General features: G+C 42.0%; 1 protein-coding gene across 1 annotated transcript in view; it reads right to left on the bottom strand.

The window, feature by feature from the left end:
• The window catches only part of SYNPR (synaptoporin), a 273,164-nt gene that overhangs the window by 244,621 nt on the left and 1,072 nt on the right, over nucleotides 1-27,471 (bottom strand). The window lies entirely within an intron of this gene.

The following is a 27,471-nucleotide window of genomic DNA, read 5'->3' on the forward strand; positions in this document are numbered from 1 at the left end:
ACAGTCTATTGTCATGCAAATCCCATTGCTGACAGAAAGCCAGAAGAAAAATGCATCAAGCAGAAGAAGACCACAAACACACTGCAGTAAGAGTCTAGAGAACCAGAGCCCCTCGTCTGCAGGATAGAACACTTAAAGGAGAGGGGGTACACAGAGAATCCTGGAGGAAAAGCTGCAGAGGGCTCTCCTTGAGTATTCAGCAGAGCACTGTTCAGCATATGCATGTGAGGAAGCTGCCCGATACTGGGGAGAGGACCAAATGAAAGGTTAGAGGGGAGAGCACCTGATGCTCACACAGGGCTGTGAGTTGTGCCTGGGCCCCTGGCAAGAATGGAAAAGCTTTAATTCACGGGCATTGTGCAGAAGACTTGGAAGGGTCTTGCGTCAGTAGTGGGGAGTCTAGACCCCAAAACCCTCTAGTGCTAACAAATCCTAAAAGCAAGACCTGAAAGGACTAGTCTGTTTCCAAGTAAATTAACCGACTGCTGAATGATATTCATAGAATTTTTTTTAGTATAGCAACAAACAAGGTAGAATTCACAATATTTGGTATCTAAGCAAAAATTACCAAGCATGCAAACAGAGAGGAAAATCCGATCTATAATGAGCAGAAAAATCAATTGAAATGAACTTGGAAGTGATTCAGATGTTAGAATTAGCAGACAAGGCCGTGACAACAGCTATTACCATATTACAGATGTTCAAGAAGTTGAACAGAGGCATGGAAGATTAAAAAAAATATTCAAATTAAACTTCTAGGGATGAAAACTGCAATGTGTGAAGTGAAAAATATATAAGATCGGATTAAGGGCAGATTAGAATTACAGATGATTAGTGAGCTTGAAGATAGAGCAACAGAAACTATCCAAACTAAACACAGACAGAATAAAGATTTTTTTTTTATGGATCTGTGGGACCACTTCAAGAGGCTTACTAGAAGAGTTGGAGTTCCCAGAGGAGGGCAGAGCAGAAAAGAAAACTGGACAGTAATTACTTGAAATTTTTCCAAATTTGATGAAAACTATAAACCCAAGGGTCCAAGAAGCGTAATGTATTTCCAAACACTATATGAACAGGAAGGAAATGACACCACAAAGTACATCACAATTAAACGGCTCAAAACACATGACCAAGAGAAAAGTCTTAAATGCAGCCAGGAAGGAACAAAAACACATTATGTACAGAGGAATGAAGATAAAGATTACAGAAAACGTCTTGTTAGTAGCAAAACAAGTGAGAAAACAATGGAGAAACATCTTTAAAATACAGAAAGCCAGAATCTCACAACCTAGAATTTCGTAGCCAGCAACCATGTCTTTCAAAACCAAAGATGACATAAAGACTTTTTTCAGACACCATACAGCTGAGAACATGTACCACCAGCAGACATGCACCACAAGGGGGGAAAAAAAAAGGTTAAAGAAAATCTTTCAAACAGAAGAGCGATGATGACCCTGGATGGAAATGTGGATCTATGCACAGGAATGAGGAACGGTGGAAATGGTAACATGGTTTAATGTAAGTCAGTTACATCTCAATAAAGTGTCAGTAAAATATGTGCAGGTGAATAAAATTTTCTTAGAGAAATATTAATTGAATACCTACTGCATTTTGGTGTTTTCTACGCTGAGGATGGCAACATTGGCTAGATATACTCCTGGTCCTAGGATGTCTCACAGACTGCACTGAGATGAGACTACCTTGAGAAGTTCCAGTAATTTCAAAAAATTACAAAAAACTTCAGGTTCCTCTTTATCCTTCAACTAAAATGCCAAAGCAAAATGAAGAATTTGGTTCTACCATTTCTTATAGTTAATGAATACTCACACCCCCATTCTTCTGCTTTCTTAATATTTCCAAATATTATTGAAGATAATCTTCCTTTTCTCTTTGTCCTTCAGAGTCCTTTACCTTGGTGTAAAAAAAAAAAACCTCTTATTATTTCTCCCTAATGTGAGCCATGAACTATGTCCTTCTCAAGTCTGATATCAGATCTCTATTAGTCCCTTAACACCAGCGGCAATTAGCCCAGACTCCAGTTTTTCTCTCGAAAGTGAACTTTCTAAATAGACTTCTCCTAGGAACACAGCATGTCTCACTTCATCTCAGTGTGTGACCTCTCTGAACACAGTTGAATATATGAAAATCAAAATTTACAGAACTTGTAAATTGAGGGCTGATTATCTGCATACAGAAGGATTTTCATGAAGAATTCCTTCAACTTAAAATAAATCATTCGGCATGAAGGCTGAGGTGAGGAGATGACAGGGAACGAAAGACTGCCAAACTGCCAGCTAGAGGCTGAGGAAGTTGCTAATTAAAGGGCAAAGGGAGAGGAGGGGGGAACACTGCTGCCGTGATAGCACCAGACAACGAGAAAACAGGAGTAATTAGTGCACAACTTCGGGGGAAACAAATATGTTAAGGAATGAAAGTGAACTTGGCACTTTGTTAATGTACTAGTAACCATCTTTTCAAGTGATTTTTTTTCAAGAAGAAAACTGATTTCAATAGCTCCCTCTTGTTTAAGACGGTGGTGGGGAGGTGGGGGGGAACACAATGCAAGAGGTCTGAACTTGGGTTTGGAAGTCAGACCGCCTGGGTGTGAATCCTGGCCCATTCGTGTAATGCGTGTAACTCATGTGTGAACCCAGGTGACTCACTTGGCCTCAGAACCTCTATCTCCCCATCCGTAAAATGGGGGGGAAAATGGTATCACCTCCTCCTTTGTATTATGGGGAAAACTAAGTTGAATAATGCCCTAACCAACAATGGATAAAGCACATGATTACTTGAAATTCACGAAGGAGCCGCAATGAGAAACCTCACCCGAAAGAGATGCTCTTGCTTAGCACAGGTCCTGGAACAGACTGCACATTCAGTACATGACAACTATTATTACTATTGCTCAGAATTGCCCTCCAGTTGTTCTGCCTTCACCATGGAGAGTGTAATTTGTATCCTTTAGCAGAACAAACACAATAAAAATGATGACAGTTGAAAAAAGCCCCCCTCCCTTCCCTAGGTCTACTGAATGGATTTGCCTTCCTCCAGTCTAAACCGGGCTGATGGCACACTCGTGATTAAAAGCACCTGCCCCCAAGTGCAGTCCTTTTGTAGGGAACCCTCCCTCTGAAATTGGGCAGAGAGAACACAGTCCTTTTCAAGGATGAGGAAGAGAGCGCTCTGATTGATTTCTTTGCATTCTGAAGTCATAATTAAGCATATTGAGTTCCCTGCTACTTTGATCTTTATCATGATAATGAACTCCTCGGCAAATTTTAATGGGCTGTCTCCAAACTAATTCTATATTGTTTTTCGTCATTGGTAGATCTGATCGACAGAGGTCGGGTAGAAGCCCGTCGGAACGTGTCAGTCTGCTCAGCCACTGAGCAACTCTCAGGTGTCAGGAAGAAAGTCACCTGCCTTAGTGCAACGTCCTGTTCATAATGGCAGTCTATTTAATGTTTCCAGAATGAGCGATACCGCACTGCTTTCAGTTCAAACATACTGAAAGGGAGCATATTGAGAAGCCTCACTAAACAGAGATGCTGTCTTGCCTGGCCCCAAAATTTGCTCCTCGGGGCTGCCGCAAACTGGCACCTGATCTTGAATCGACACTTCAAATCAAGGAGCTTGACATTCAATTATGAGATGAGTAAGACGGCAGTCCTTGCCTCCCGGAACGTAAGAGGATAAAGGAGGGACAAATGTTACCTTTATAAGATGTTGTTAAGGAAAACATGCTTTGAGAATCTAAAGGCTCCCAGGATAAAAGGGGAATCTGAAAAGCCATCTGGGATGGAGGCATGGCATCTGATCTGGGTTTTGAACATTGGGTGAGACACTGGGAGGTGGAGATGCAGAAATCGGAGGGAAGAGGGCATCCCAGTGGCAGAGGCTGGTATGGGAAGTTGCTAAATGACCGATCATTCCAGTTTGCTCAGTGTTGAGGGATTTCCTGGGACACAGGATATCCAGTGACAGAGCTGGGAAAGTCCACAGCCAACCGGGACAGGCTGTCATCCTAGGACGTGTGAGAAGGGCTGGTGCTGGTTCTGAGAGTATCTAACAGCTCCGTTTGTCAAGGGCAGAGTTCTGGTGAGGTGGTATGTGCGTGCTTGTTAAAAAGAATGTTGCCTGAGCCCTGCCCTTGATTTACTAAGTCAGAACTTCTGGTGGTGGGGGCCGAGGTATACTTGTTTTAAACAAGCTTTCCATTAATCACAATATAGTTTGAAAACTGGCAGTATACATAGGATTTAAGCAAGGAAAAAAAATCTAAAACACAAACTCTCACATACTCCCTACTTAGACAGTCAACAAGCCTTCGAGTTATTAGAGTCTGTGGAATCCTTTTTTTCCTGTCATAATGCATATTGGTTGTCAACCACTGTGTAGCAAATTAGCTCAAAAATCAGCTACTCAAAATAACAAATATTTACTATTCACATAATTTCTGAAGGTCAGAAACCCAGGAATGCTGAGCTGGACAGTTCTGGCTCAGGGTGTGTTAAGAGATTGCAGTCAACTGTCAGCTTGGGCAACAGGTATCCCAAGGCTCAACCTGGGCTGGAGAATACACATTCAAGGTCATTCGTGTGATTGTCTGCAAGCCTCATTTCCTCCTTGGCTATTGGCTGGAGGTTTTAGTTTCCTGCCTCTTGGGCCTCTTCACTGGGCAGATCAACTCAGTGCACTGTGGGAGGGGATCACACAAAGACGTGAAAACCAGGAGGTGGGATCATTGGGAACCATCTTGGAGATGAGTTATTGGTAATCTGGATCCATTATCTGTGTCTAATAAAAATTATCATATGAATGCAAATCAAAATTACAACGAGGTATCATCTCACACCAGTCAGAGTGACCATGATTAAAAAGTCCACAAACAATAAATGCTGGAGAGGGTTACCATAAGATCCAGCAATCCCATTCCTGGGCATATATCTGGAGAAAACTTTAATTTGAAAAGACACATGCACCCCAATGTACATAGCAGCACTATTTACAATAGCCAAGACATGGAAGCAACCTAAATGTCCATCAACAGATGAATGGATAAAGAAGATGTGGTATACACACAAACACACAGACACTACACAAAATGGAATATAACTCAGCCATAAAAAAGAATGAAATAATATCATTTGCAGCAACATGGATAGACCTAGAGATTATTATATTAAGTGAAGTAAGTCAGATAAAGACAAATATCATAGTATCACTTATATGTGGAATCTAAAAAAAAAATGACACAAATGAACTTATTTACAAAACAGAAAAAGACTCACATAGAAAACAAACTTACAGTTACCAAAGGGGAAAGTGGGAGGGGTAAATTGGGAGTTTGGGATCAGCAGATATAAACAACTATATACAGAATAGATAAACTACAAGGTCCTACTGTATACTACAGGGAACTATATTCAGTAGCTCATAATAACCTATAATGAGGAATATGAAAAAGATTATACATATGAATAACTAAATCACTATGATATATACCAGAAACTAACACATTGTAAATCAACTATACTTCAATAAAGAATTATCATATGAAATCATATCTACCAAGACACTAATTTGTCTTATCACTGAACAATATATACATTTTATATTAAATAAAATTAATTAAATTAAATAACATAAATTTAACTTCCAGAAAGGCCAACCCTTCATTACAAATTCTCTCTTTTTTTACCAGTGAGACACACAGGATGTTTTTATTGAAAAAAAAAAAAGGAAGGGGGGATATTATGATACTTATAGTCCCAAGAGGAAGAAAATGTTGAGTATTTTGCATGACTCATTCATACAATTCTCACTTGTGATATTTTTAAATCATACAATTCCAACTGGGAGGCTCTGACAGCAAGACAAAAATCTTTTAACAAACAATGAAAGGTTGCAGCATGCCCTGCAATTTAGACCATCAATTCCCTGGTAGGTTAGGCCATTTCTCTGGCCTGGTCTTTCCTTTGCTCTTAGCAATTCCAACATTGTTTAATGAGAAAAACTACATCCAAATGACCAGTGATTTCCAATTCCTTTTACACAAACACTCATACACACTTTTCTTACTCACTTGATTCTCAAGGTGATTGAAGGTCTTACTGTTTGGAGAGCTGGACTGGCATTGGCAATAGCTTTCTCTTTCCCCTGAGTTCTCACATGCTTTCCTATATAAGAGAACCCACTCGCAGAAAAGGATCTGCTAGCAGCCGTTCACGACACAATATAAAATTAACCCAGCTGTTGCTTATTCTGACAAAATTTGCCATTCAAATGTTATCACTAACTGTGGAACAAATAGCTTTTTTGAACATCCCTAGAATAGGAAAAGGAGTGAAAAAAAAAAAAAAGCCAAAAGCACTCCTTGGAGAATTCATGTGATGTTTCAAGGTAAAGTTGCTGTGGGTTTTTATGTCGGATCAGTTGTACAGCCCTTGGCAAGACTTTTGCTCCTTAGCCACGCAGAACGACCCACTGGGAGGGTTTCATGAACTACATAGGATCTCATTGGGCCATGAACCCTACGGTCCTTCACCCTCACGATAGACCATGACATGATGGCCAGTGTCTCCAGATGACTCAGCTTTCTCTTGGTAAAACTCAAAAAGATCATTCTGTTTTGTGGATGATGACCAGGTAACACCAAACAATGACATAGCTTTTTTAAAAAAAAACCTCTCCCCAAATTGCTGGCAGAGTCTAAATGATCACGTCCGTGACGTGCAGATGGATTTTTTAAAAGCAGAAATAGAAGGAACGGAAGTCCACCCTCAGTGCTTTTCATAACTGTTTCTACTTGCTGGCCCTTGGCTCAGTGCTCATACGAAGTATTTTACATGCCTTTGAAAATGTCATGGTAACCATAAAGGTATGAGGTAAGTGTATTAATCCCAGCTTTATAGACAAGATTCAAAAACTTTTCCACACTTGCAAGTAGCTGAGCTCAAACTTGAATGCGAATCTGAGTCCACAGGCTAAATGACCTTCTCTGCGGACAGAGTTATTGTTCAGATTATTGACACGATCATACACATGGCTCGTATGCTATTTGTCTTCCAAAGCCTGGGAAATCAGCTAAGCAGGTGCTGCTCATACACAGAGTGGTTTGCCCAGATTCTTAACAGTTAGGAAATGGCAGGATCAGGACCCAGAATCCAGGTCTTTTAATGAGCAAACTCAGGCCCTCCCTCCCTTAATGTCACCCTGCTTGGATGGGACTCTTGCACACAGGACACCATGACAATAGCAGTGATGTTTATAGGTGACAAAGTCATCCAGAGCATCTTATTCTCAGATTTGTTTTTTTTTCCTGAATTCAGAATGACAGGGCTGACTATTTCCAAAGCCAGTCTTTCCACAGGGATGTTTTACAGATTTTTTTACCTGATGATCTTCGCCTCTGAAAATATACATATTTGAAGGTGTTAATTTCTAAGTTGATGGTGATGACTAACCATTGCTAGTTAGAAAAAAGGATTATTTTTAAAGAAATATTTAAAGCAAATATGATTACATTAATGTGGCTGTTGAATATTATTGATGCTTGATTTCAATAATGAAAGCCAACACAATAAATTTTCGATAAAAAATTCTTCTACTGAAGAATATTCTCTATGCCTAGATAATTTGAAAACCACTGAAATAAAGTGGTACAGAGGACTGCATAATCAACGTGGGGTCAGGCCCAGTAAGATGTAATTCTGTTCCAACAACTCATGGCCCTGTGGCTTTGCACATAAGGTTCGTTTGAGTAACAACAGGAGGAGATTCCTGCTTCAGAGCCTGATTTATGTTGGGAAACACCAGCCTAACTTATTAAGGCAGACAGGGAAACCGTGAGTCTCTCAAAACAGAGGAGGCCATTTCTTTCATGAAAGTTCAAATAAGTGAAAGAAAGAATCTGAGAATTGGAGATGGTTCTAGAAGGATCGGTAAAATTTCAACAGGGGAGAAAATGATGAAACGAGGGGTGCTGATAAGGAATGGCATTCCAGGTGGGAAACTGACTAATTCACTTATTTATATACCTATTCACGTAGGAAATATCTGGGCACTTATCATGAAACAGGCCCAGCTCTAGGTAACAGGATTGCAGAGGTGAGATTCACAGACAGACTCAGCCCTCACGGAGCGTATATTCCAGTGATGCTTATGGTAACATTCAATACGAGAGTGAAGTTGAGTCACTAGACAACAGGTGAGCACCTGCTGCAGGAGACAAGATGAGAACTTTACAAAAACCCAGAGGTGTCAAAAAACGACACAAATTCATGTCGTAAGTACCCACCTGCTAGTTACTGCTAAGCTTCTATGGCAAATTTTCTTAAATAGTTCAACTCTCCTCCTTAAATCATAGGTATTTAAACATAAGCCTGATGCAGGAAGACTTGGAAGTCTAAACTTGGAAGACTATATACATTACATTATGCCATCTCCAGAAGATTCTTATCTCCGCCTCAGAACAGGAAATCATTTACCTTGGTGAAGGAATACTGTAGGAAATTTTAATTGTCGATACACTTCAGTACAAAAATTAATTTATCAAAATAGTAAACGCTGGTAGATGCATCAAACTCAATATGAGATGGTAAACAATGCCTTTTACCCACTTCTTCCAAATTAACCCAACTTAAAAAAAAATAGCTAAATCCTTGTAATGGAACCTTCTCTAGATTCCGTTCTATGGTTTGAGCTGCTTCTTAAGTTAGCCAACAATTACAAACATACACCTTTTTAAGTACAAATATTTAAAAATAATTGCTCAAAATTCACAACACTTTCTGAGGGCCCACTCTGTATTTTAGGTACCATGCTAATAAGCACATTTCATACCTAACGGTCATTCAAAACATTGTCATTATTCAGATTTATTTATCCAACTTGTCACAGTAACACTACTGAAAAAAAAAAGGCTCTTGTCTACAAAACACCAGATTAGTATCAGGTGATGAAGGAAAGATAAGTACATACTCCTACTTTCCCAGTGAGGGAGCGGAGGCTCGGAAAGCAACTTGTTTAAGGTCACATGGCGGAACCGAGACTCAAGCCTGGATCTTCAGCTCTTGTCACTAAATCATATTTCACTGTATTTAATAGAACACTTTCCACCCCTCCACAGCTTCCTTTGCCAATATGCTTTTTCAAAAATAGGGTCTAACTACAGTAACATCCCTGCCTTTGAGCAGGTTCCCTAGAGGCAGAGAGATGTGAGAGAGATGTGCGTGCTCTCCACTCACTGGGGGAGCGCTCTCCAGGAAACAGCGGGGAGGGAAGGAGGGGAGAGCTAGGGGACAGGACGGGCTGAGCAAGGATGTGTTGCCAACCACAGGCTGGTTCAGTCTGATCCCACCAGGCAGTCGGTGTGAACTGCACCAGAGGTGGTCCCACCCTGAAGAAAGGGACCCAGTCTTTTGTACCCCAGTGTTGGACTCTTACAGCTGTAGGGCTCCTCGGGGGCAGAGTGTAAGTTCCTGGCCAAGGGGGCTTTCAGTCATGCAAAGGCCATTCTCTAGACAAATGGGCAGCTCTGACCCCTGCAATCAACATTCACAACAGCTGAGGGAGGAGGAGTGCTGTGCATGAGCCTGGTAAAGGAGATTCGGGCAGGGGATGTCAGAGTCCAGCATAATTACTTCATCCTTAAAGGATGCCAGGCTACATTTTTTAAAAATATACTAACACCATGCCACATTTTTTAAAAAACCAAAGCATCTGAATCAGCAGGTCCATGTTGACATTACCTTGGATTGAAGATAGATGGATGGATATATAAATAGACACAGACAGACAGACACACTGCACTTTCTAGAATTCACACTCAGAACTCAGAACCCAAGTAGTATTTTAAAAGGGGCTTCTGGTTAACACGTCTTATAAAACGTCAATTGCCGAAGTGCACATTTGCAAGGCATCACTTGGAGGTGAGTCATGTTCCCTCCTTCTTCCACTCCCCATTTCTGTACGCTAACCAGCTCTTCTGTGAAGAGTTCTTCTGAAACTGGCAGGAAGGCTTGGAACGGTTATCAAAAATATATCCAAATCACTCTTGAGCGCCACAAGTGAAAAACATATCCCGATTCTGCAATCAAGGACGCTCATCATTTGCTGCTAATTTTAACGCCAAGCACCTCTAATGATTAATGAATTCCACAATGCTACGTTCAAAACGTGTAAGTGCCTGCTGCCCAGGAGATGGTCTGAAGATGAGTGTCCCCAGCATCTAAATGACGGTCACCACCTGCAGAGACACCTCATTTGTGCTAGTTTCTCAATTACTGTGAAGCTGCTACCATCGTTCTCCTGGGGGTTTGTGATTCGGTAAGCACGTCCTCATACTTGAAAAAAACAAGTCACTCTCAGGGAAGCAGAGACAGCAGCCATGTTCTCCCCTCTCACTGCCTCTTCTAGAAGACTCTCCCTCCCTCCAACATTGGCTAGCCTCTGGAAACCACGTGGTTCTGCTCCCCTCCACCCACCGATTTGGTGACAGGACCCTAGCTGAGCCATGCCGCAGGTGAGGCTGAGCCGGCCATTCTGCATCTCTGGAGAATTTGTGCCCAGAGCAGAAGTGTTGGAAGCTTGAACTGAGAAGAGAGGATCGGACTTGGGGCAGGTGTTGTCTTCCTTGAATACAAAAAGCAGAGCAAGATATTTACAGTAAAAGTCAGAGAGATGGAGTCAAGGCACAAAGAGAAGCAAAGAGCAGATGAAGAGAAACAAAGGCCCCAGCAAGATGACGTGGAGAAGCTCGTGGAGAAACTCTGCGGATCTGCCGCCTCCCAGCTCCCCTTTTCCTCTCCCTCTCTCTCATGAAGCCTGACTAATCCTCTTGCCTTTTGATAATGCTGATTCCTTCCAATATATCTTACTTGTCTTCCCTAAGCCAGTTTGAATGGGTTCCCGTTCCTTGCAACCAAATGGTTTCTGCTTAATGATCTTCGATAAGGATCAGAACGGATCTTTTTCATATATATGTAAGCTCTACCAAAGCAAAGCGGAAAATTCAGCAACTCTTTGAAAAATAGCCGTTGCGTACCTGCGCCAGTGGCTGCTAACTCCCTAAGCTCCACTCTCTCCTTCCTTAATAGCAGTTCTCTTGGACACATCAACACACCCAGCTCCAAGCCACATTTCCCAGCATCTTCAGAAGTAGTCAGGTGACCCAATGATAGCCAGTGAGTGTTTCACACTGGTCCCCAGAGTCTCCCCCTGGGATTAACCTGCAGTTGCCAACACGAGTAACATTTTCGACAATGCATTCTCTATCGCCTTCCATTCCCGGTCCCACTTCTCCACTCCTTTATCGGTGTTCGCTGGAATTACCTCCCAAATGAACTACCGTAATCCTTACCTCACAATCTGCTTTTGGGGAACTCAAACTAAGATAGAAGTTAACTTCCATGAGGCCACCCTTGAGGGATGGGGATGGAGGCCCAAAGGTTACTATTTCATCGTCTTGTCCCCACGATCGTTAGCTTCAAGAACAGATGCACTGCATGAGGCTACTTGCTCCGGAAGCCCCGTGGGCTTGAGCGACAGTCTCCCGCAGGGGATGGCCAACTCCGTAATGTGCCCTTATACGGGTTATGCCTCCTTCCCCACCCCCATTTCACATCCCCGGCCCCCTCAGTCCTGCTCCCTGGGATCACTTCCCAGTGAGTCACCCTCACTGACACCACCTTCGACATATAGGCGTTGCTCTCAGGGGAACCCAAACTAAGACACTGCAAAACTGGGATGCATGGGCCAACTCTAAAATTCCATACTATCTTTGGGTGACAGAAACGGGGGAGGGGGGAGTGTGAGATACGTGGAATCGCTCACCCCCAGGCTGACACCACAGCCGTGATGCACTTCAACCACTGCTCCCCTCTTAATCTGATTACCAGGCTCTCATGCCCCTTAAACGTACGTTTGCATGCCAATTACATGGCTCATATGGCCACTATCAAAACACTACTGGGCTACCTTGCTAATCACAGAATAAATAAATGTCTCAACATGATTTCTTGTTAACTAAACCTTGAAGAAATTGTTTAAAATTTCTCTGCATCACCTAACATTCAGCAATCTGTGTAGCTTTTAGCCTGTGCCCCAAATAAAATGCTTATCCTCTTTAAAAAATAGTAATAATTATGATGAGATATTCTTGTGCTAACAAATTAGTGCAAACTTTGACAACTGTCATCTTGCTTCATATCGAGGGCAAATAAAAAAGGTTAATAGTTTGTTTTCTCTTTTTATTTCAATCTATAAAATGGGTGTGTAAAGTTCATAAACATATGGAAACACATAAAATACATAAAAAGCAGGCACTAAAGAGATGGTAGAATTCAGGGTCTAGTAACTTTCTGGAAGTTAGCCTGGAAAATTCCCTGCCACACAAACTGGGTGATGTGTGTTGAAAAATAAATGTAAAAATGAATGCTTTCAAAAACAGGGCCATAATGAATATATTCCACTACACAGTAAGCCAGTACCTATGGAAGTTTTTTTTGCTGAAGTTTAGCACATTGCCCTTGCAACATAGGAAGATGGGCTAATTCTCCGCATGTATGCTACCCAAGATGGTAACCGCTAGCTATTCAAACTTAAATTAATTAGAAATAAACTGAATTTTAAATTCAGTTGCTCAATTTCAAGTGAGCAGTAGCCCCATGTGGCTAGTGACCACTGTACTGGACAGTGAAGAACAGAACATTTCCAACACTGCAGAATGTTCCATCGGACAGTCCTACTCTAGATAAATATTCAGAATCCTCCCTAGTTACGATTCTTTATTCATTGGTTCCTTAAACTATAAGCAATTCAGCTGTACTCTGTACTAACACAATTCTGTGAGATTACACAGGCTAAGACATTCAGTTCTTCTCAATGCGTTATCTGGTACCCAGAGACGTATGACTAACTTACTCTCTATTGCTCCTACGAGCCACTGCCTCCATTCCCATTATGGTTTAGGCCCAAGACATAGTCCCTATTTCTTTATGCTTCCTAGATAGCTAGTGAAAGAAATTTTAATTTAATCTAAAGGAAGGCAAAAGGAACCTTTGAACTCACTAATTCCATCTTTTCAGAAACCAAGCTAGGGTTAATTTCTGAACACCAATGTTATTCATCTGTCAGTCAAATGGCTCCTGAGAACTTTCTGTGCAAGAGGAACTGGGCCAGGTCCTCGGGGGCACAGAGACACAGTGTCCAGGGTGCCAGGATGCTGTGGTACAGTGGGAACAAGCTGGAGGCTGGAGGCTGGAGGCTACACCCAGAAGGCAGCCACGCTTCGTGTATTCTGCAAAGAATGGGCCTCAAACTGTTTGAAAAATGGAAGACATTTCTAACATTAAAATCTCCCAAGATCAGCACTGAAATCCTTATTTCTCTTTTTCTCAAGAGAAGTGGGAATATTTGGACATTTTGGGCCTATGCCCTCGCTCAGCAACAACTGGCAGGAGTGGAGGCAGCTGGTTCTAGAGGCAGGAATCCACGTTCTGGTGTGCCTACCCCTCTTCACCAGTGCTGCTTCTTATGACGGCTTGCTTCCTACTTCCTGCTTCCTCATGTATCAGGCGCCGGGACCCCGGCAGACCTGGTTTGCATTCTGGCCCCAACATTTACCAGCCAGATGACCTTGGACATCTCCCCCAGGTGCTTCAAAGGCAGGGTAACCAGAATGGGAAAGGAAACCATTACAGGGCGTGTCTCCCAAAACAAAACAGCAGAACAAAAAGTTTACAACCTCAAGGGTCTTTGCATTTTTACAGGCAGGTGGGGTCAGCTGAAGGGTGGCCAAGGAGTTACTGACAAATTGAAAAGGCAGGGCGGAACCAGTCCCATGGCTCTTTTTGAGTATTTTTCCTCATTTGCCCAGGCCACTGTAGATCTGATTTCTACGAATAAAATAAGATCAATTCAAACCAAATCAAAACCATCCTTTCACTTACTCTTTTATTAAGTGAACTTGTAAGAAAAATCTTTTAAAAAAAAAAAAAAAAGTAGTTGCCTTTGAACCGCAGAGAGAACTCAAGAATTTTGCTCTGCCAACCCACAACAGAATTCTCCATGTAATTGAGATCAAGAAGCAGGTTCAGTCAAACCAAAGTTGGTGGACTTTGCCCTGATAGGTACCCGCTGTCTGGCTAAATGGTTGGGCTTGTCTCCGAGTTGGGTTCACTTAGGGTGATGTGTGGCAGCCCTGTTGGCTGGGATGGTTCTTTTCACGGAGATCTGGTCTCTGGGAGAGAATGGGAGCATTTCTTCCTCTACAACTGCTAGGGTCTTTGTGAAGCACTGAAGACCTGGGTTCAAATCTCAGCTCTTCTGTTAGCAACTGTACACACTTAAAACATTACACACAGAAACTTACTTTTTTACTCTTCACGTTCCTTGCCCAGAGAGGGGGAAATAGTGATGCCTGCCTTCTAAGAGAGCTGTTAGAATTAAATGGCATCCTTGTCAAAAGCATTCCCACAGGACCTGGAACTCAGCAAGCATACAATGAAGGTTAACAACTGTTACTTTAATTAATCTGGGGCCAAGGTGGCCCCAAATAACCATGTGTGAGGCAGACGCAGAGTGCATCCACAATGTTTTCTCTGTTAGTAGCAAGTGCGGTCAGGAATGAGACCCAAGAAAGAGAGAAAATGCCCTTGGCATCGGGCAGCTGCCGAATTTATTTTATTTTACTGACAGGGCACTCGATAGTCAGGAGCCAGACACACCCCAGGACGCCTCCAATGGTGCAATAACACCCCGTCCACTCTGTCTTTCCCTCAGAAGAATGACTGAAGTTCCAAGTGCCCCAAACCCGAAGGTGGAGTCCACATTTGTATACATCAGTCACTACATACAAATCCAGGCGCTCACCTGTCAGAAAGGTACCGAGAATGGACCAACACTTAGGAGTTACCACTTAAAGTAAAATAATAAGTGACTTCTGAGGAATAAGTTTAATATTGAAAATATAAATAAATGCAAATCGAGTGGTCAATTTATATTATAAAATTACATCTATGATTAAAGATACAGAACATAGAAGTTAACTTTGGTATTCTAAAAATTACATAAATCTACTCTTAAATAATGATGCAGAGAAAGGAAGGCTTAGGAGGGAAGGAGTAGCTTACGTGGTAGACAGCGTGCTCAGCATGCACAGGATCCTGGGTTCAATCCCCAGTACCTCCTCCAAAAATAAATACAGAAGTAAATGTAATTACCTCCCCCTCAAAAATTAAAAATTAAAAAAAAAAGAAAGAAAGGAATGAAAGAAAGGAAGATTCAGCATTGGCCTCTCTGCCCGAGTCAGAGTACAGCAATCTAAATAATTTCCAAGCAGTGGAGAAGGACAATGACCTAGAAAGATGAAGGCAGCAGCTTATATAAAAGTCCACGTGACCAGTGTCATGAGTTTGGCCACCTCGGCTACTGCTGTACAAATGTATTCTGTCCAATAAAATGTTTCCAAAGGAAAACAAGAATATAAACAATCTTATGAAAACAAAAATGTGCCATCTCCTTGCAAAATTAAAGTACAAATTTAATCAAGCTTTCATTTCTGTCTATGAAATTGGAAAACCTTTTAACTGGTGATGCCCACAGTGGAACCACCTCACTGGAGGGCAATTTGGCCATTGTTTCAAATACCTTAAACATGTATAATCGTTTGAACCAGAAATTCTACATCCACAAACTCGGTAAATAATAATAGAGGTACAGTAAACATTTAAGAAGGGATTCTCTGCAGATTTTAAAAATAATATACACTTAAAAACTACTAAAATTAAAAAGGATAGGTTAAATAATTTCTAGAACAGGCGTACAGTGTAGTAATACACAGCCACCAAAATTATGGAGAAAAAGATTTTATCTACTGGCATGGTAATATACGCATAATATTTTAAAGAGGACAGAACAGATGACAAAGGAGTGCCTATTCTAAGAACCCATTTGTCATGGGTTGAACTATGTGCCTCCAAGATCCATATGCTGAAGTCGTTACTCCTGGTACCTAAGAATGTGAACTTGCTTGGGAAGAGGGTCATTGCAGATGTCATTCGTTAGGATGAAGTGGTGCTGGAGTGGGGTGGGACCTAATCCAATATGACCTGTGTCACATAAAGGGGGAAATGGGGACACAGATACACACATGGGGAGGACACCATGCGACGACAGAGACTGAAATTCGGGTGACGCACCATCTCCAAGTGAAGGAACACCAAAGACCGACAGCAAGGCGCCAGAAACTAGAAGGAAGGTATGGAACGGATTCTCCCTCATGGCCTTTGGAAGGAACCGACCCTGCCCATCCCATGATCTCAGGCTTCTGGTCTCCAGAACTACGAGGCAATACATTCCTGTTGTCAGAGTTACCCAGTTTGTGGTCCTTTGTTAATGGCAGCCCTAGCAAGCTAACGTGTCATTTCTTTTCCGGGAAAAATGGTACGTCAACACTAAGATGTCTGAGAGAATATTCTTCAAAATATTAGCCTTAGTTGTCTCTCTCAGTTGAAGGACACTGCGTAGTATTTACTTACTAACTTTTGCTTATATTTTTGTGATTTTGAATTACTAAGCAAATTACTCATGCATAAAAATAGCTGGAAGTAGCAAGTCAAAAAAAACCAAAACAAAACACAGCTTCACCCCCTAATACAAATACACTTCGTATATTTGGATCATAGCAGGCGTGGGAAAGGCAGGAGGTCAGACAGACAGGGCTTGAAATCCTGCCGTGGTCACTTCCCAGCTCTGTAGCTTTGGGCAGTGGACCTTATGAGGTCATTGTACGGTCTGAATGGAATTGTGTACATAATGTACGTTGTGCGGATACAGGACAGCCTGACACATTGCAAGAGCTCATTAGTGTACCGCCATTGAGTGAACTCCCACTATTTATGGGGGCTTTGCCTTGTTTTAAAATAAAGAAGTATGTTATTCTTTTCAGAAAAGCTTCACAAATGTATGGTCACCTTGCCAAAGCCCACAGACAGCCTGGGGCTCCAGTGAGTCTGGGACACTGATCTAGGATTTGACAATCCAGTCTTATCATTCTTTCCTTGCCAAGCACACCGGCCGAATTATACTGTCCCATTCGAATTGGTTTGGGTTATGTACCTGCTCTTTATGGACATTAGTACAAAGGATGTGTGTGTGTGTGTGTGTGTATGTGTGAGCATACACACACGCGCATGCACACAAGGGTGAGAGAGAGAGAGGATGCCCAGGAATACCTAGAGAAGCAAAAGACTCTTGTGAAATTGAAACCAATTCTTGAGAAATTTACATGGGCAGTAAAACATATTTTGGGGGAAAGAAGGAAAGAAAATGAGCATGTAATGAGCACTTGCTGTGTGCCATCACTTCTGTAAACGTGATCACACGTAACCAATGCAACAACTCTTGCTAGCTAATTATTATTATTCCTACTTTGACAAATATGAAAGGCCCAGAGAGGTTAAATAATGTGTTCAAGGTCACACAGCTTTTCAGTGGTGGAGCTGATAGTCAAATCCAAGTATTCTTTCTGTTACCAGAAGAGGGAAATGTCATGAATGAAGCCAGGCATTGAAAAGAAAACAAAAAGCAGCCAGCAATTTAAAATAATAAAGCATGAACAATATTTATACTTCAAATTTATCCACTGTTGCTAATAAACATGGTCTTTTCCCCTTGAATATCTTGAGTTCAGTGCCACTAACAATTTCACACCTATTCTTTTTTTTTTTTAACCAATGAAGCACATCTTCTAAAATAAATTTCAAATACATATAATCATGTTTTGCTTTCGGTTGCTTCATAAATAGAATCTGTGTTGTGATTCTGACGACAAAATCATGCACAGTCTAGTACATGATTATGAAACAGGAAGATCTGCCTTCCCCCTTTTCCAAGTAACTGCAGCTGCAGGTGACAAGTGCAGGGAACACGCCAGGCATTGCTCCCAGAATAAAGATTGTGCAGAGGGCTGAGCTTTACTTCCCTAGACTTGGGAACATTCAGTATGAATGACTGAGCCTTCTGATGGGGACTTGCATACTTGTTAGCTCTTTTTACTCCACAAGTCTGTCTTATAGATGAGATCCCCATTTCTACAGTTCAAGAAGTTGAGAGTCAGGGACATAAAGGGTTTGTCCAAGGTTTTTCAGTCACGAATTCATTTTCATCATGTAAACATATCTTTTTAGTTAAGTAAAACCCCCAAGGAACTCGAGACTCCATGAGGCTGACTGGCTCTGGAACACACCCAAGGTCTATGGTTGAACCCAAGCTCATGTGGCTCTGAAGCCAGTGCCCTCTAAATCACAGTCACAATCCCTATTCATCAAGTTGTCCCCTTTTCCAGCTTAAATATCTCCCAGGATCTCCATTCTTCAATCTGATCATGGGTCTGTGCCTGATAATTTTCTCTGCCTAGTAATCTCTTTCCTCCAATCTAACCCTTCTACCTTCTCAATTTTTCTAGATCCTAGCTTCAGGAAGGATCCCTTGGGTAATGCCAACTGTCTATCAGGTGCAGGAAAAACCATCAGGTGAATTAAGGGCATGAAAGCACAGCCAGGCAGTTTCATGCGAGACCAGATGGTTGTGTGAGCACTTCTTGTTAAAGCCATAGGGGGTATGTCTTCTTACTTGGCACACAAATCGTTCAAAACAACAAATCCAAAGAAAGGCAGCTCACACACACACACACACACACACACACACACACACACACAACGGGCAGACAAAATTCATTTGCTCTTCCTGCATTCATGATGAAATCTGTTTGACTAATTTATCAGGCATCCAAAAAGAATTTAAGTGTGCAAAATCTCGCTAAACATCCAGATCCTTTCTGAATTCTACAGAACTCTCTACAGCCATGTTTCAACAACACATTCCCGAACTTGAATTTCTTTATATGGTGGATCAGTGGATAAAAATCTTGTTAGAAAAGATACATAAGATCAGTAAAAATTTTGAGAAGTAAAAGGGTCCCTGAGACAGTGTGGACATCCTTAGTCATTACAAGGACAAGCATTTAAATTCTGCTGTGTGCTCTGTGAATGAGGAATAAGAAGACATGCCTTTAAGAAGAAATCATATATATTGTCCCCCAAATATATATATGTTTTCACTGGGAAAATCATTTAACGTCAAGATCTAGAAGTAAAGAGTGGTCACTGTTCATGGGAGGTCACATGGAAAAATGATTAAGAGCAAGGAGTCTGGTACCCAGTTGCCTGGGTTCAAATCCTGGTTCTCTTACACGCTCACTGTATGATGTTGGGCAAGTTGTTTGACGTCTCCAAGGCCGAGGTTTCTTCGCATATAAAAAGGCGTTACTGTCTGGTCCTTCAGAGGTAACTGTGAGATTAAGTGAAATAACACATGGAAGCACTTGGTGAAGTGTCTGTCTCTATGTATCAGGGTTACTGCTACTTCTATATATTTTATGATCATCTCACAATGAATGTTCTCCCAACGGAGCGATAACGATAGAAATAAAAATGACATGACGATAAAACACTGACCAAACTTTACGCATATACTGTCCCAGGAACTTTAGGAATGCTTAATTGTATGTACAGATAGCATATCATTCTCTTGAACAACCACTTCCTTACTGACAGTTCGGGAGCTTCGGGACAAACCAGAGGCTATGCTGGGGAGTTTATAAACAGTATCCTATTTAACCTTCACAGCAACCCAAAGGCATGACTCTCTTCATTTGATGACCTTGGACCTGAAGACCAGCACGATCATGCAATCTGCTCAATGTCCCACGGCTGGAAAGAAGAGCCAGGATTCCAGCAAAAGGCTCATTCCGAAGCCCACGCTCCCTCAAGCTCCACGCTGCCTTTCAGGTTTTTCCCCAAGAAACAAGATTCTTGTTTGTCAGCCTCCCCTTCCTGAAACAAACAGGGCCCATCACAGCAGACAAGCCAATGACTCTCCCATGAGTAAATACACAGGACAAAAAATTTAATTTGGATAGGAATATTAAATCAAAAACAACAACAACAAAAACCCATCCATATGTACATGTTTTTCTGCTTTCTACCACATAAGTAAACACAAGAACATAACTGATGTCCTATTTAATGTAGTCTTCTAACCTTAAGGGCCAGAGCTGAATTAACCCTCCAATGTATGAACAAAGACAAAGTGCGTGTGGTTTGGGGGAATACGTGTTCCTTCACAAATGGGCTGTCTCACCAGGGAAAAAACTCCAGCATTCCTTTCAGAAAGAGGCGTTCTAACCGATGAACAAGATGGTAGAAGCTGGTAGAGCCCACCAGCTGAAGAGCCAGAGGCGCACCCCCTCAAGATAGCATTGTCAAGGTGGATACCCCAGTGGTCCCTCGTCAGAGCGAATTCCAGGAACGCTGCTCCCCACATCTCACAGACGTCACGTGCTCCCTTTGAGAAAATTACCAGACATGGAAACCTCTCTCTGTGCCTAACTTACTCAGCACCTAAAGAACACTGCCCCGCCCCCAACCATGGCTCCAGCTGGAAGAACTACCTAGGGCACATGTTTTGAATCTCATGATCCTTTTTATCCAGGCCACAAGTGACAGGGCTCGCAGTGGACATCTGGCCCAGGGCAGCCAATACAGAGCCTGATTTGAGCCAGGGCTGACAGTTGTGTCCACACTGAACAAATTATCTGTTCAGCCTGAATTCCTTCTCTCAGCACATGAGACTAGACTCAGACAAAGGACACGCTACATGGGCAGCAGAGATGGAACACGCAGAGAGGACGGCAGGACGGCAGCCAAGGCTCAGCACGGGCAGCACTCTTGCTAAGGCCGTGCCTTGAACCCAAGACACGAGGCCTGGGCCCGTGCTAATCCCTGCCCGTGCATTTCCGCAGGAGTGCTCCTCCCTCGCGGCGCAGTGGGTACCCCGGCCCTGCCGCTGCCCTCTGCCCCTGACAGCCGAGTCAGCCCGTGTGACTTACTCCCCTCCCCAGCCAAGACCAGCAGCTAAGCCCTTGTCCCCACGGGCTCCCTTACAAGTCCCCTTCACAACGGGAGTCATGAAAGCTGATTGATGCCCCGTCCAACGTGTGCTCAAGGATTCACTTACTCATCCTTTATTCTCTTTCCTCCCCCCTCCTTTTCCCCCTGACTTCCTTCAGCCAATATTTACTAAGCACCCACCGCCTGGGTCTTTTGGTGGGATTTATAAATGCCCCTGGAGGTGGTCCAACCATGTGCCAAGTTGTTAGACACTTAGAAGGTACTGATGAACAAGACGGACAAGATCCCTGTTTTCACAGAGCCTTTAGTCCGGTTGAGGAGCCAAAATGTAAAAAAGTCTTTAAAGACTGTGCTCTGGGAGCCATCAGGAAGCTGACTTCATCTTCCTCCTCAGAGAGGCCCTCCCAAAAGCAGTGAATGGACAAGAGGAATATGCCAGCTAAATGGGGTTGGGTGAAAAGAGAGGGAGAGGGTTCTAAGCAGAGGAAGTAGCATGTGCAAAAGTCCATCAAACCAGCGAGAGACCATCACCAGGACCCCAAAATATCGAAAAAAATGTGAAACGTGTATGGAGCAAGAAATTGGCTTTTAGTATGAGAGCTAAAAGGGGTGAGGGTGGACCTCCTCCAAGTTTCCATGATGCCTCAGTTTCAACTGGCAGCATCATTCTCTCTCATGGGTTCCAAAGAGACCAAGGAGATTGGGGCAGAGGCTGGAGGAGGGACTGTGCTTGGGAAGGGCTCAGCCCCTCAGGGAGCAGAGATCACTTCACATCTCAGTCTTCACCCAGTTGTCTTATGCTATCCAGGGCCACCTAGATTGGAAACAATTACTCCTTTATCATCACCACCGTCATGATCACAATTACACTTTCGGAGGACATTTAATAGTTTACAAAAGAGTTTTGACATACTTGTTCTTACTTAAAATTTCCAAAACTGTGAGAAGGTAGGCAAGGGGTGCTGTCCCCAGAAGTCACTGAGGAAGCGAGGTTCTCAAAGGATGGCGAAGCTAACAGGATGAACGAGAATAATTACAAATACAGTCAAGGTCAAAGATTCCCTGCAGAAGATGAAGACTCAAAGGAAAGTAGTGGTTCCATAGACACATTCCTTAGAGACTTTCTGTTACTTTTTTCTATTAACACATGACTATTTTTTCTTACTTGGATCGGGAATCCACGTGAATCCTCCAGGGAAGGGAGGACTAAGGGTGATGTTTCTACTTGAGCACGAGTGCAGGGTTCCTCCTCTGTTTTTATCTGGGAGACTCCCCAGGGCCAGGTGTACCTGGGTGTTAGGGTTGGTTAATAAATGCCTGTGGTTGACTCTGTAAGGACCTTCATCTACACTGTGGAGAACTCAGTTGGATGCGTGTAACTCTTTCAAGAACAAGCAATGTCTATGGGTTATGATTTCAGAAAGATCAGGAAAACCATCTCACCACACCGCAACGAAAAAATTCCCGAGAACTAAGCCCCTGCAATTCTTCCATTAGAACTTTCCCCTTAGGTTCAACACTGGCCTCTCTGGAATGTCCTTTGAATGCAAATATTCCAAGAAGCAATTCCCTAGGGAGTCACTCATGCAATGGGAAAAAAAAAAAAAAAAAAAATCCCTGGCAGCGTGGTATAAAGGGAGGGGGGCTCAAAAGCAGCACGTGTGGGCGTGAACATAGATTTTCTAATTCAGAACTTTGCCAAGACTCTACCTTGCAAGAGGTTGCCATCATGTTCTAAATTATCCTCCAGTGGATTTCTACTTTCTCCCTTTTCGTCATTCTCAGAATCCTTCAAATAGTTATCCTCATCATCATCGCCATCATCATCCTCCTCACAATCATTTGCTGGGCAATTTTTACACCTTTTGTAGCCCAGGCACTGTGCAAGGTGGAGTAAGTCACTGACGGCAACCCTCTGAAGTAGGAACTAGTAACAGTCCCATTTCATAGATGAGAAAAATGGTGCCCAGTGAAGTTAAATAACTTGCCCAAGGTCACTAAGCTAGTGAAGGATAAACTCAGGATTCAAATCCATACGTAGTATTTTTATCTCTTTCTTCTGTACCCATGGAGCCAAATACCAGCTGTCTTAATAAAACTCAGAAAAGCAATACGTGACAAATCCATTAGCCCACTGGGGAGTTGCTCTTTGCTGAAAAGTGTTATTTATTGGTTCTTATTCCAACTGCACATGATTTTTGTCACTAATTGAAAGGCTACAAAGTTATAATTAAATCCAATTTAATGTAGCTTTGAAATTACATCAGACCCTCCATGGCAGATTGCTGCTCATAATTTAAATAAGTTGTGTGTTAGAATTCCTGTCTTGTTTATACTCAGGGGGATAAAAAGAGTCGTCTGACTCATGCACAGATATTTTTAAGAAAATTGAGGGAGAAAAGACCATAAAATAAGATTAAATTATTGGCTTTATAATCAAACTCTTTTTCTACATCTTTTAAAGGAAAAGATACTGGTTTCTAATTAGAATCTACACTAACTACCTTGTTTACTTAATAACCAACAGAAAATTAAACAGTATCAAAGGCAATTGGTGTCTGTTGAGCTCCTTGCTAAATATAAACACTCCTTGGCATTTTCAGAAAAGGCCTCAAATACGTATCATAGTGGGTGAGATAAACACTGCAAAATAGGGTAGCATCTGCCTTTTACCACTTCTGTGAGGATTAGGGATAAGGTACGGCAGGTGCCTGCCACATGGAAGGAAGCAGACGTGTAGCATTTAAGAGGATGCTCATATCTTGGCTTTGCCATTTCCTACAGTTTTGCTCTTGATGAGTTATTAACATCCCCTGAATTTCCCAGTGAACTGGGAATGTCAGTCACACACAGTCAACACGATGATGAATGGAAAGCAGTGGAATATGGTGCTCCTTATGAAGACAGCAAGACAGAGGCAGCTTACTGCTACTTCTCTCCTTAAGGGTTAAAAATGAGAATTGAATTATATTATATTATATTATATTATATTATATTATATTATATTATATATTAAACATGCATACTGTGTAATTATCAATAACCTGATCAGAAATGCTATTAATATCAAGTAAGCAGTCTGATGTTTGCTTGGAAAACACAGATCAGGATTTAGATTCAGGAATGAAGATTATGGAAGCAGGTGCCTCCATTGAACTCAAGCAGCTCTATACCTTATACGTCAGACATGCTGCATCTCTGGATTAGCTGGCCTCGTTTGGGAAGGCAGAAAGGAAATGCAGACTGGAGATATGGAGTCCAGGGGTTGGAGCAGAAGTGGTACGGCAAAATGGGGGGTGGATGTCAAAGAATAAGAATTAGAGGAATCAGGCAATGGGACCCAGCAGCTAGTTCTCCAGGGACAGAATCTGGACCTGCCAGCCAAGCAGACATCACCTGGGGGAGCTGAAGTCCTTCCAACGCCCCTACATCTGCACCAATTCTAGTCCTGGACAGTTTAGACGTGTTGGGGTCCCCCATCTTCCATTACCACAAATCCACAAGCACAACCCCAGACCCTTGTAAATAGCAAAGAGATGAATATATTAACACATTTTTTTAAAAGAAAAAGAATCAGACCAAAGTTTTGCTGGCAAAGAATTGAAGTAGCAAAATAAAAATGATCCATGGATGATAGACTTATAACTTAGTAAGTCAGAAGTAAATTCCATTAAAAAATTTTCTTTTACCATCACCAAGTGGTGGTTTAAGAGGTTTTTTGGATCTATTTTATCATCAAAGAATGAACAGAACAGACCACCAGACTCAGTGTTGTGTACTGAATTTTGGTTTTGACCCAAAAGATAGTGAAAAGTCCCTTGATCTCATTTTAGTAGAGATTAAGGGTTGGGAATTTTTGCCTCAAGGTCTCTGAAATTGGCTAAAGCTCTTCCCTGAAGGCTTGACTTAAATATGTTTTTTTAAACTTCAGATCTACTGTATCCATGAGCCCTCCCTAAGCAAAGAACACAAAAATAAAGTGCACTTTTCCCCCCAGGCAATCAATCTCAAAGTGTAGGATGTCTTCAGAAGTAATACTGCTTTGTGTGGGCAATCCATAGGAAATCATTTAAAATATGAGTTTCTTTTAAAAAATTACTCATGTGCACAAGTGTGGACAAGTGATATGCCTGTGACCCTTCCCGCAGACCACAGCCATCCTTCCCCCTTCTCCTCTGCTCACCCCATGGAACCTCAAATTACATCCTTTGGGAAAAAAATCAATTTTAACAGTTTAGAGGTATACATCTATGCTTCACTCTATGCTGATACAAATTACACACACAGATATACAACACACACTCAGACACATTACTATCCTTTTTTTCTTTCTATATATTATGCACATTAAAATATTGTATGCTATATATCACTCTGAAACATGACCAAATACATTTTCCACGTGTTGATTAAAAGAATGAAAACTACCTTTTTCCATTTAACAATTTCATCGAATACTAAGAGTGAAATTCACTTTTTCCAAGTTTAATAATTTTACCAACACAACTACATATGCTGACCTCCAGGTCAATGCACAGCAATTGAAGTCATCTTTTTAATGGCAGTATAATATTTCACAGCGTGCATGAGTCACACTTCAGTGATTTTCCTATTACTGGACTTACTAAATGTTTCCAGTTCTTTCTTCTACAAAGGATGCTGCAGCAAATAAAGGATGTTGCAGTATCCGTGAACATATATCTTTAACATACACCTTTATTTCTACAGCATAAATACTGAAAAACAAGAGGACTGTAATTCAAAGGCTTTAAAGACTACCAGTGTCAAAGCTGCTCCCCCACAGATCAGGAGAAAGTGGGGTATTTTCTGTGCTCTGTTTTGCTCAGTTTACACTTTTTGCTGATCACATACTGTTTACCAAGCACCATGAAAGACACTTATGGGGAACACAGAGACCAACAGAACAAATTTCCTGCCATCTAAGAGCTGGAATTCTCTCTCTTAGCTCTTTCAAAAGGTAGCAATCAACTAACTTATCTAACTTTCTAAGGTGCTTTTGGCCCCTTATTCAGGTCCTTTTCCACAAATGAGAGGCTAATAACTGACTTACAAGCAAAATCCCTTCCTCCTTAGAGCCTTAGAGGCCCAGAAGAGAGAGAGAGGAAATCAACTATACTCCAATAAAAAATATTTTAAATGTAATAACTGCTCTCTCTTTCTCTCTCTCACCACACACACACAAACACACACACAGATCTATCAACAAAAAACAACTGTAAGGTAATGTGATAAATTCTCATGAATGAATGAATGGATAAAGTGTGATGGAAGCCCAAAGAATGGGGTGAATCACTCAGTTTGGGGTAGAGGAAAGGGGAAGAGACAAATCTGAGTGTAGTTTTCCCTGAAGAGGTAATATTTAAGCTGGGGTGAAAAGACAAACATCTGCCCTTGGCTTGGGCTGTGAGGGCGCCCCATACAGTATGAACGGGCAGAGCAAGAGCTTTAAGGTACAATGCCCTTTTGAGTTTTGGGGGGACCTTGTGTAGCTTAGGGTGGTGGCACTTCAACTTTAACGAGCATAAGAATTATCCAGGGAGCTTGTTTAAAATGCAGGTTCCTGGGTACCCATCTTCCCGATATTTTTATTTCATGTCCAGAAAACTGCATTAAAAAAAAATTCATCCACACTTTGAAATATGAAATACCTGTAGAGGCTGTGTGTGGGGAGTGGCGAGGCAACGGGAAAGAAGGGAATACAAACTACTGTTGCAGGTAAGCGACAATGACGGTGAGAGACAATAAGAGATTATGTCAGAAATGATGTCAGGTCTTTGAATTTGTTTTGAGAGACAACAGCTTGGCCATGCAATGATTATTTTGAGCAAGGAAAAAAAAAACAGAAAATCGCTCTCCCACAGAGAATGTTCATCGAATGGCTGAATGAATGAATGTGGACGGAACTCTAAGAAAGCCAACTGAAAGTTGCCTGGACTGTGAGTCCACCTTACTTTACCTTGGCTGTAAGGGGAACAGGTTTAGACTAGCCATCCCGGAACCACTAGTCAAGCCTTCCCAGTGTATGTCCAGTTGATATATATTTATGCCTTTTCATGCAGTTCTATAAACAAGGCAAATGTGATTACCCCATAGATCATGCATGTAAACACGAAGCACAGTTGTGTGGCCTTGGCTGGATGGATACTGGCCCTCGAAGCTAAGGTCTGAGAGGACAGAACACGGTCTTACATAATTTCCCAGCTAGTCAGTGATAGTGCCTGTGATGAATGACACATGACGGGCTTTGAACTTTCTGTTCAGATAGGTTCGCTTGCCTTTCAGAGCTCCTAGCAAGACAGAACGTGTGACCTGCAGACTTCACTCCGAATAACCGTCATCCAAGCCAGCAACACTGCCACTGCTCTGCCGCCCCGTGGGTAACTGCTTCTGTGCCTCACTCCTCTGCCAACAGACAAGTTGCCCTAAGACTATCAAGTTTGGGGGTTTGTTTTGTTTTGGTTTTTTTTACGGG

Source organism: Camelus ferus, chromosome 17 (genome assembly GCF_009834535.1).
Source record: "Camelus ferus isolate YT-003-E chromosome 17, BCGSAC_Cfer_1.0, whole genome shotgun sequence".
In the NCBI taxonomy this organism is placed as follows: Eukaryota; Metazoa; Chordata; class Mammalia; order Artiodactyla; family Camelidae; genus Camelus; species Camelus ferus.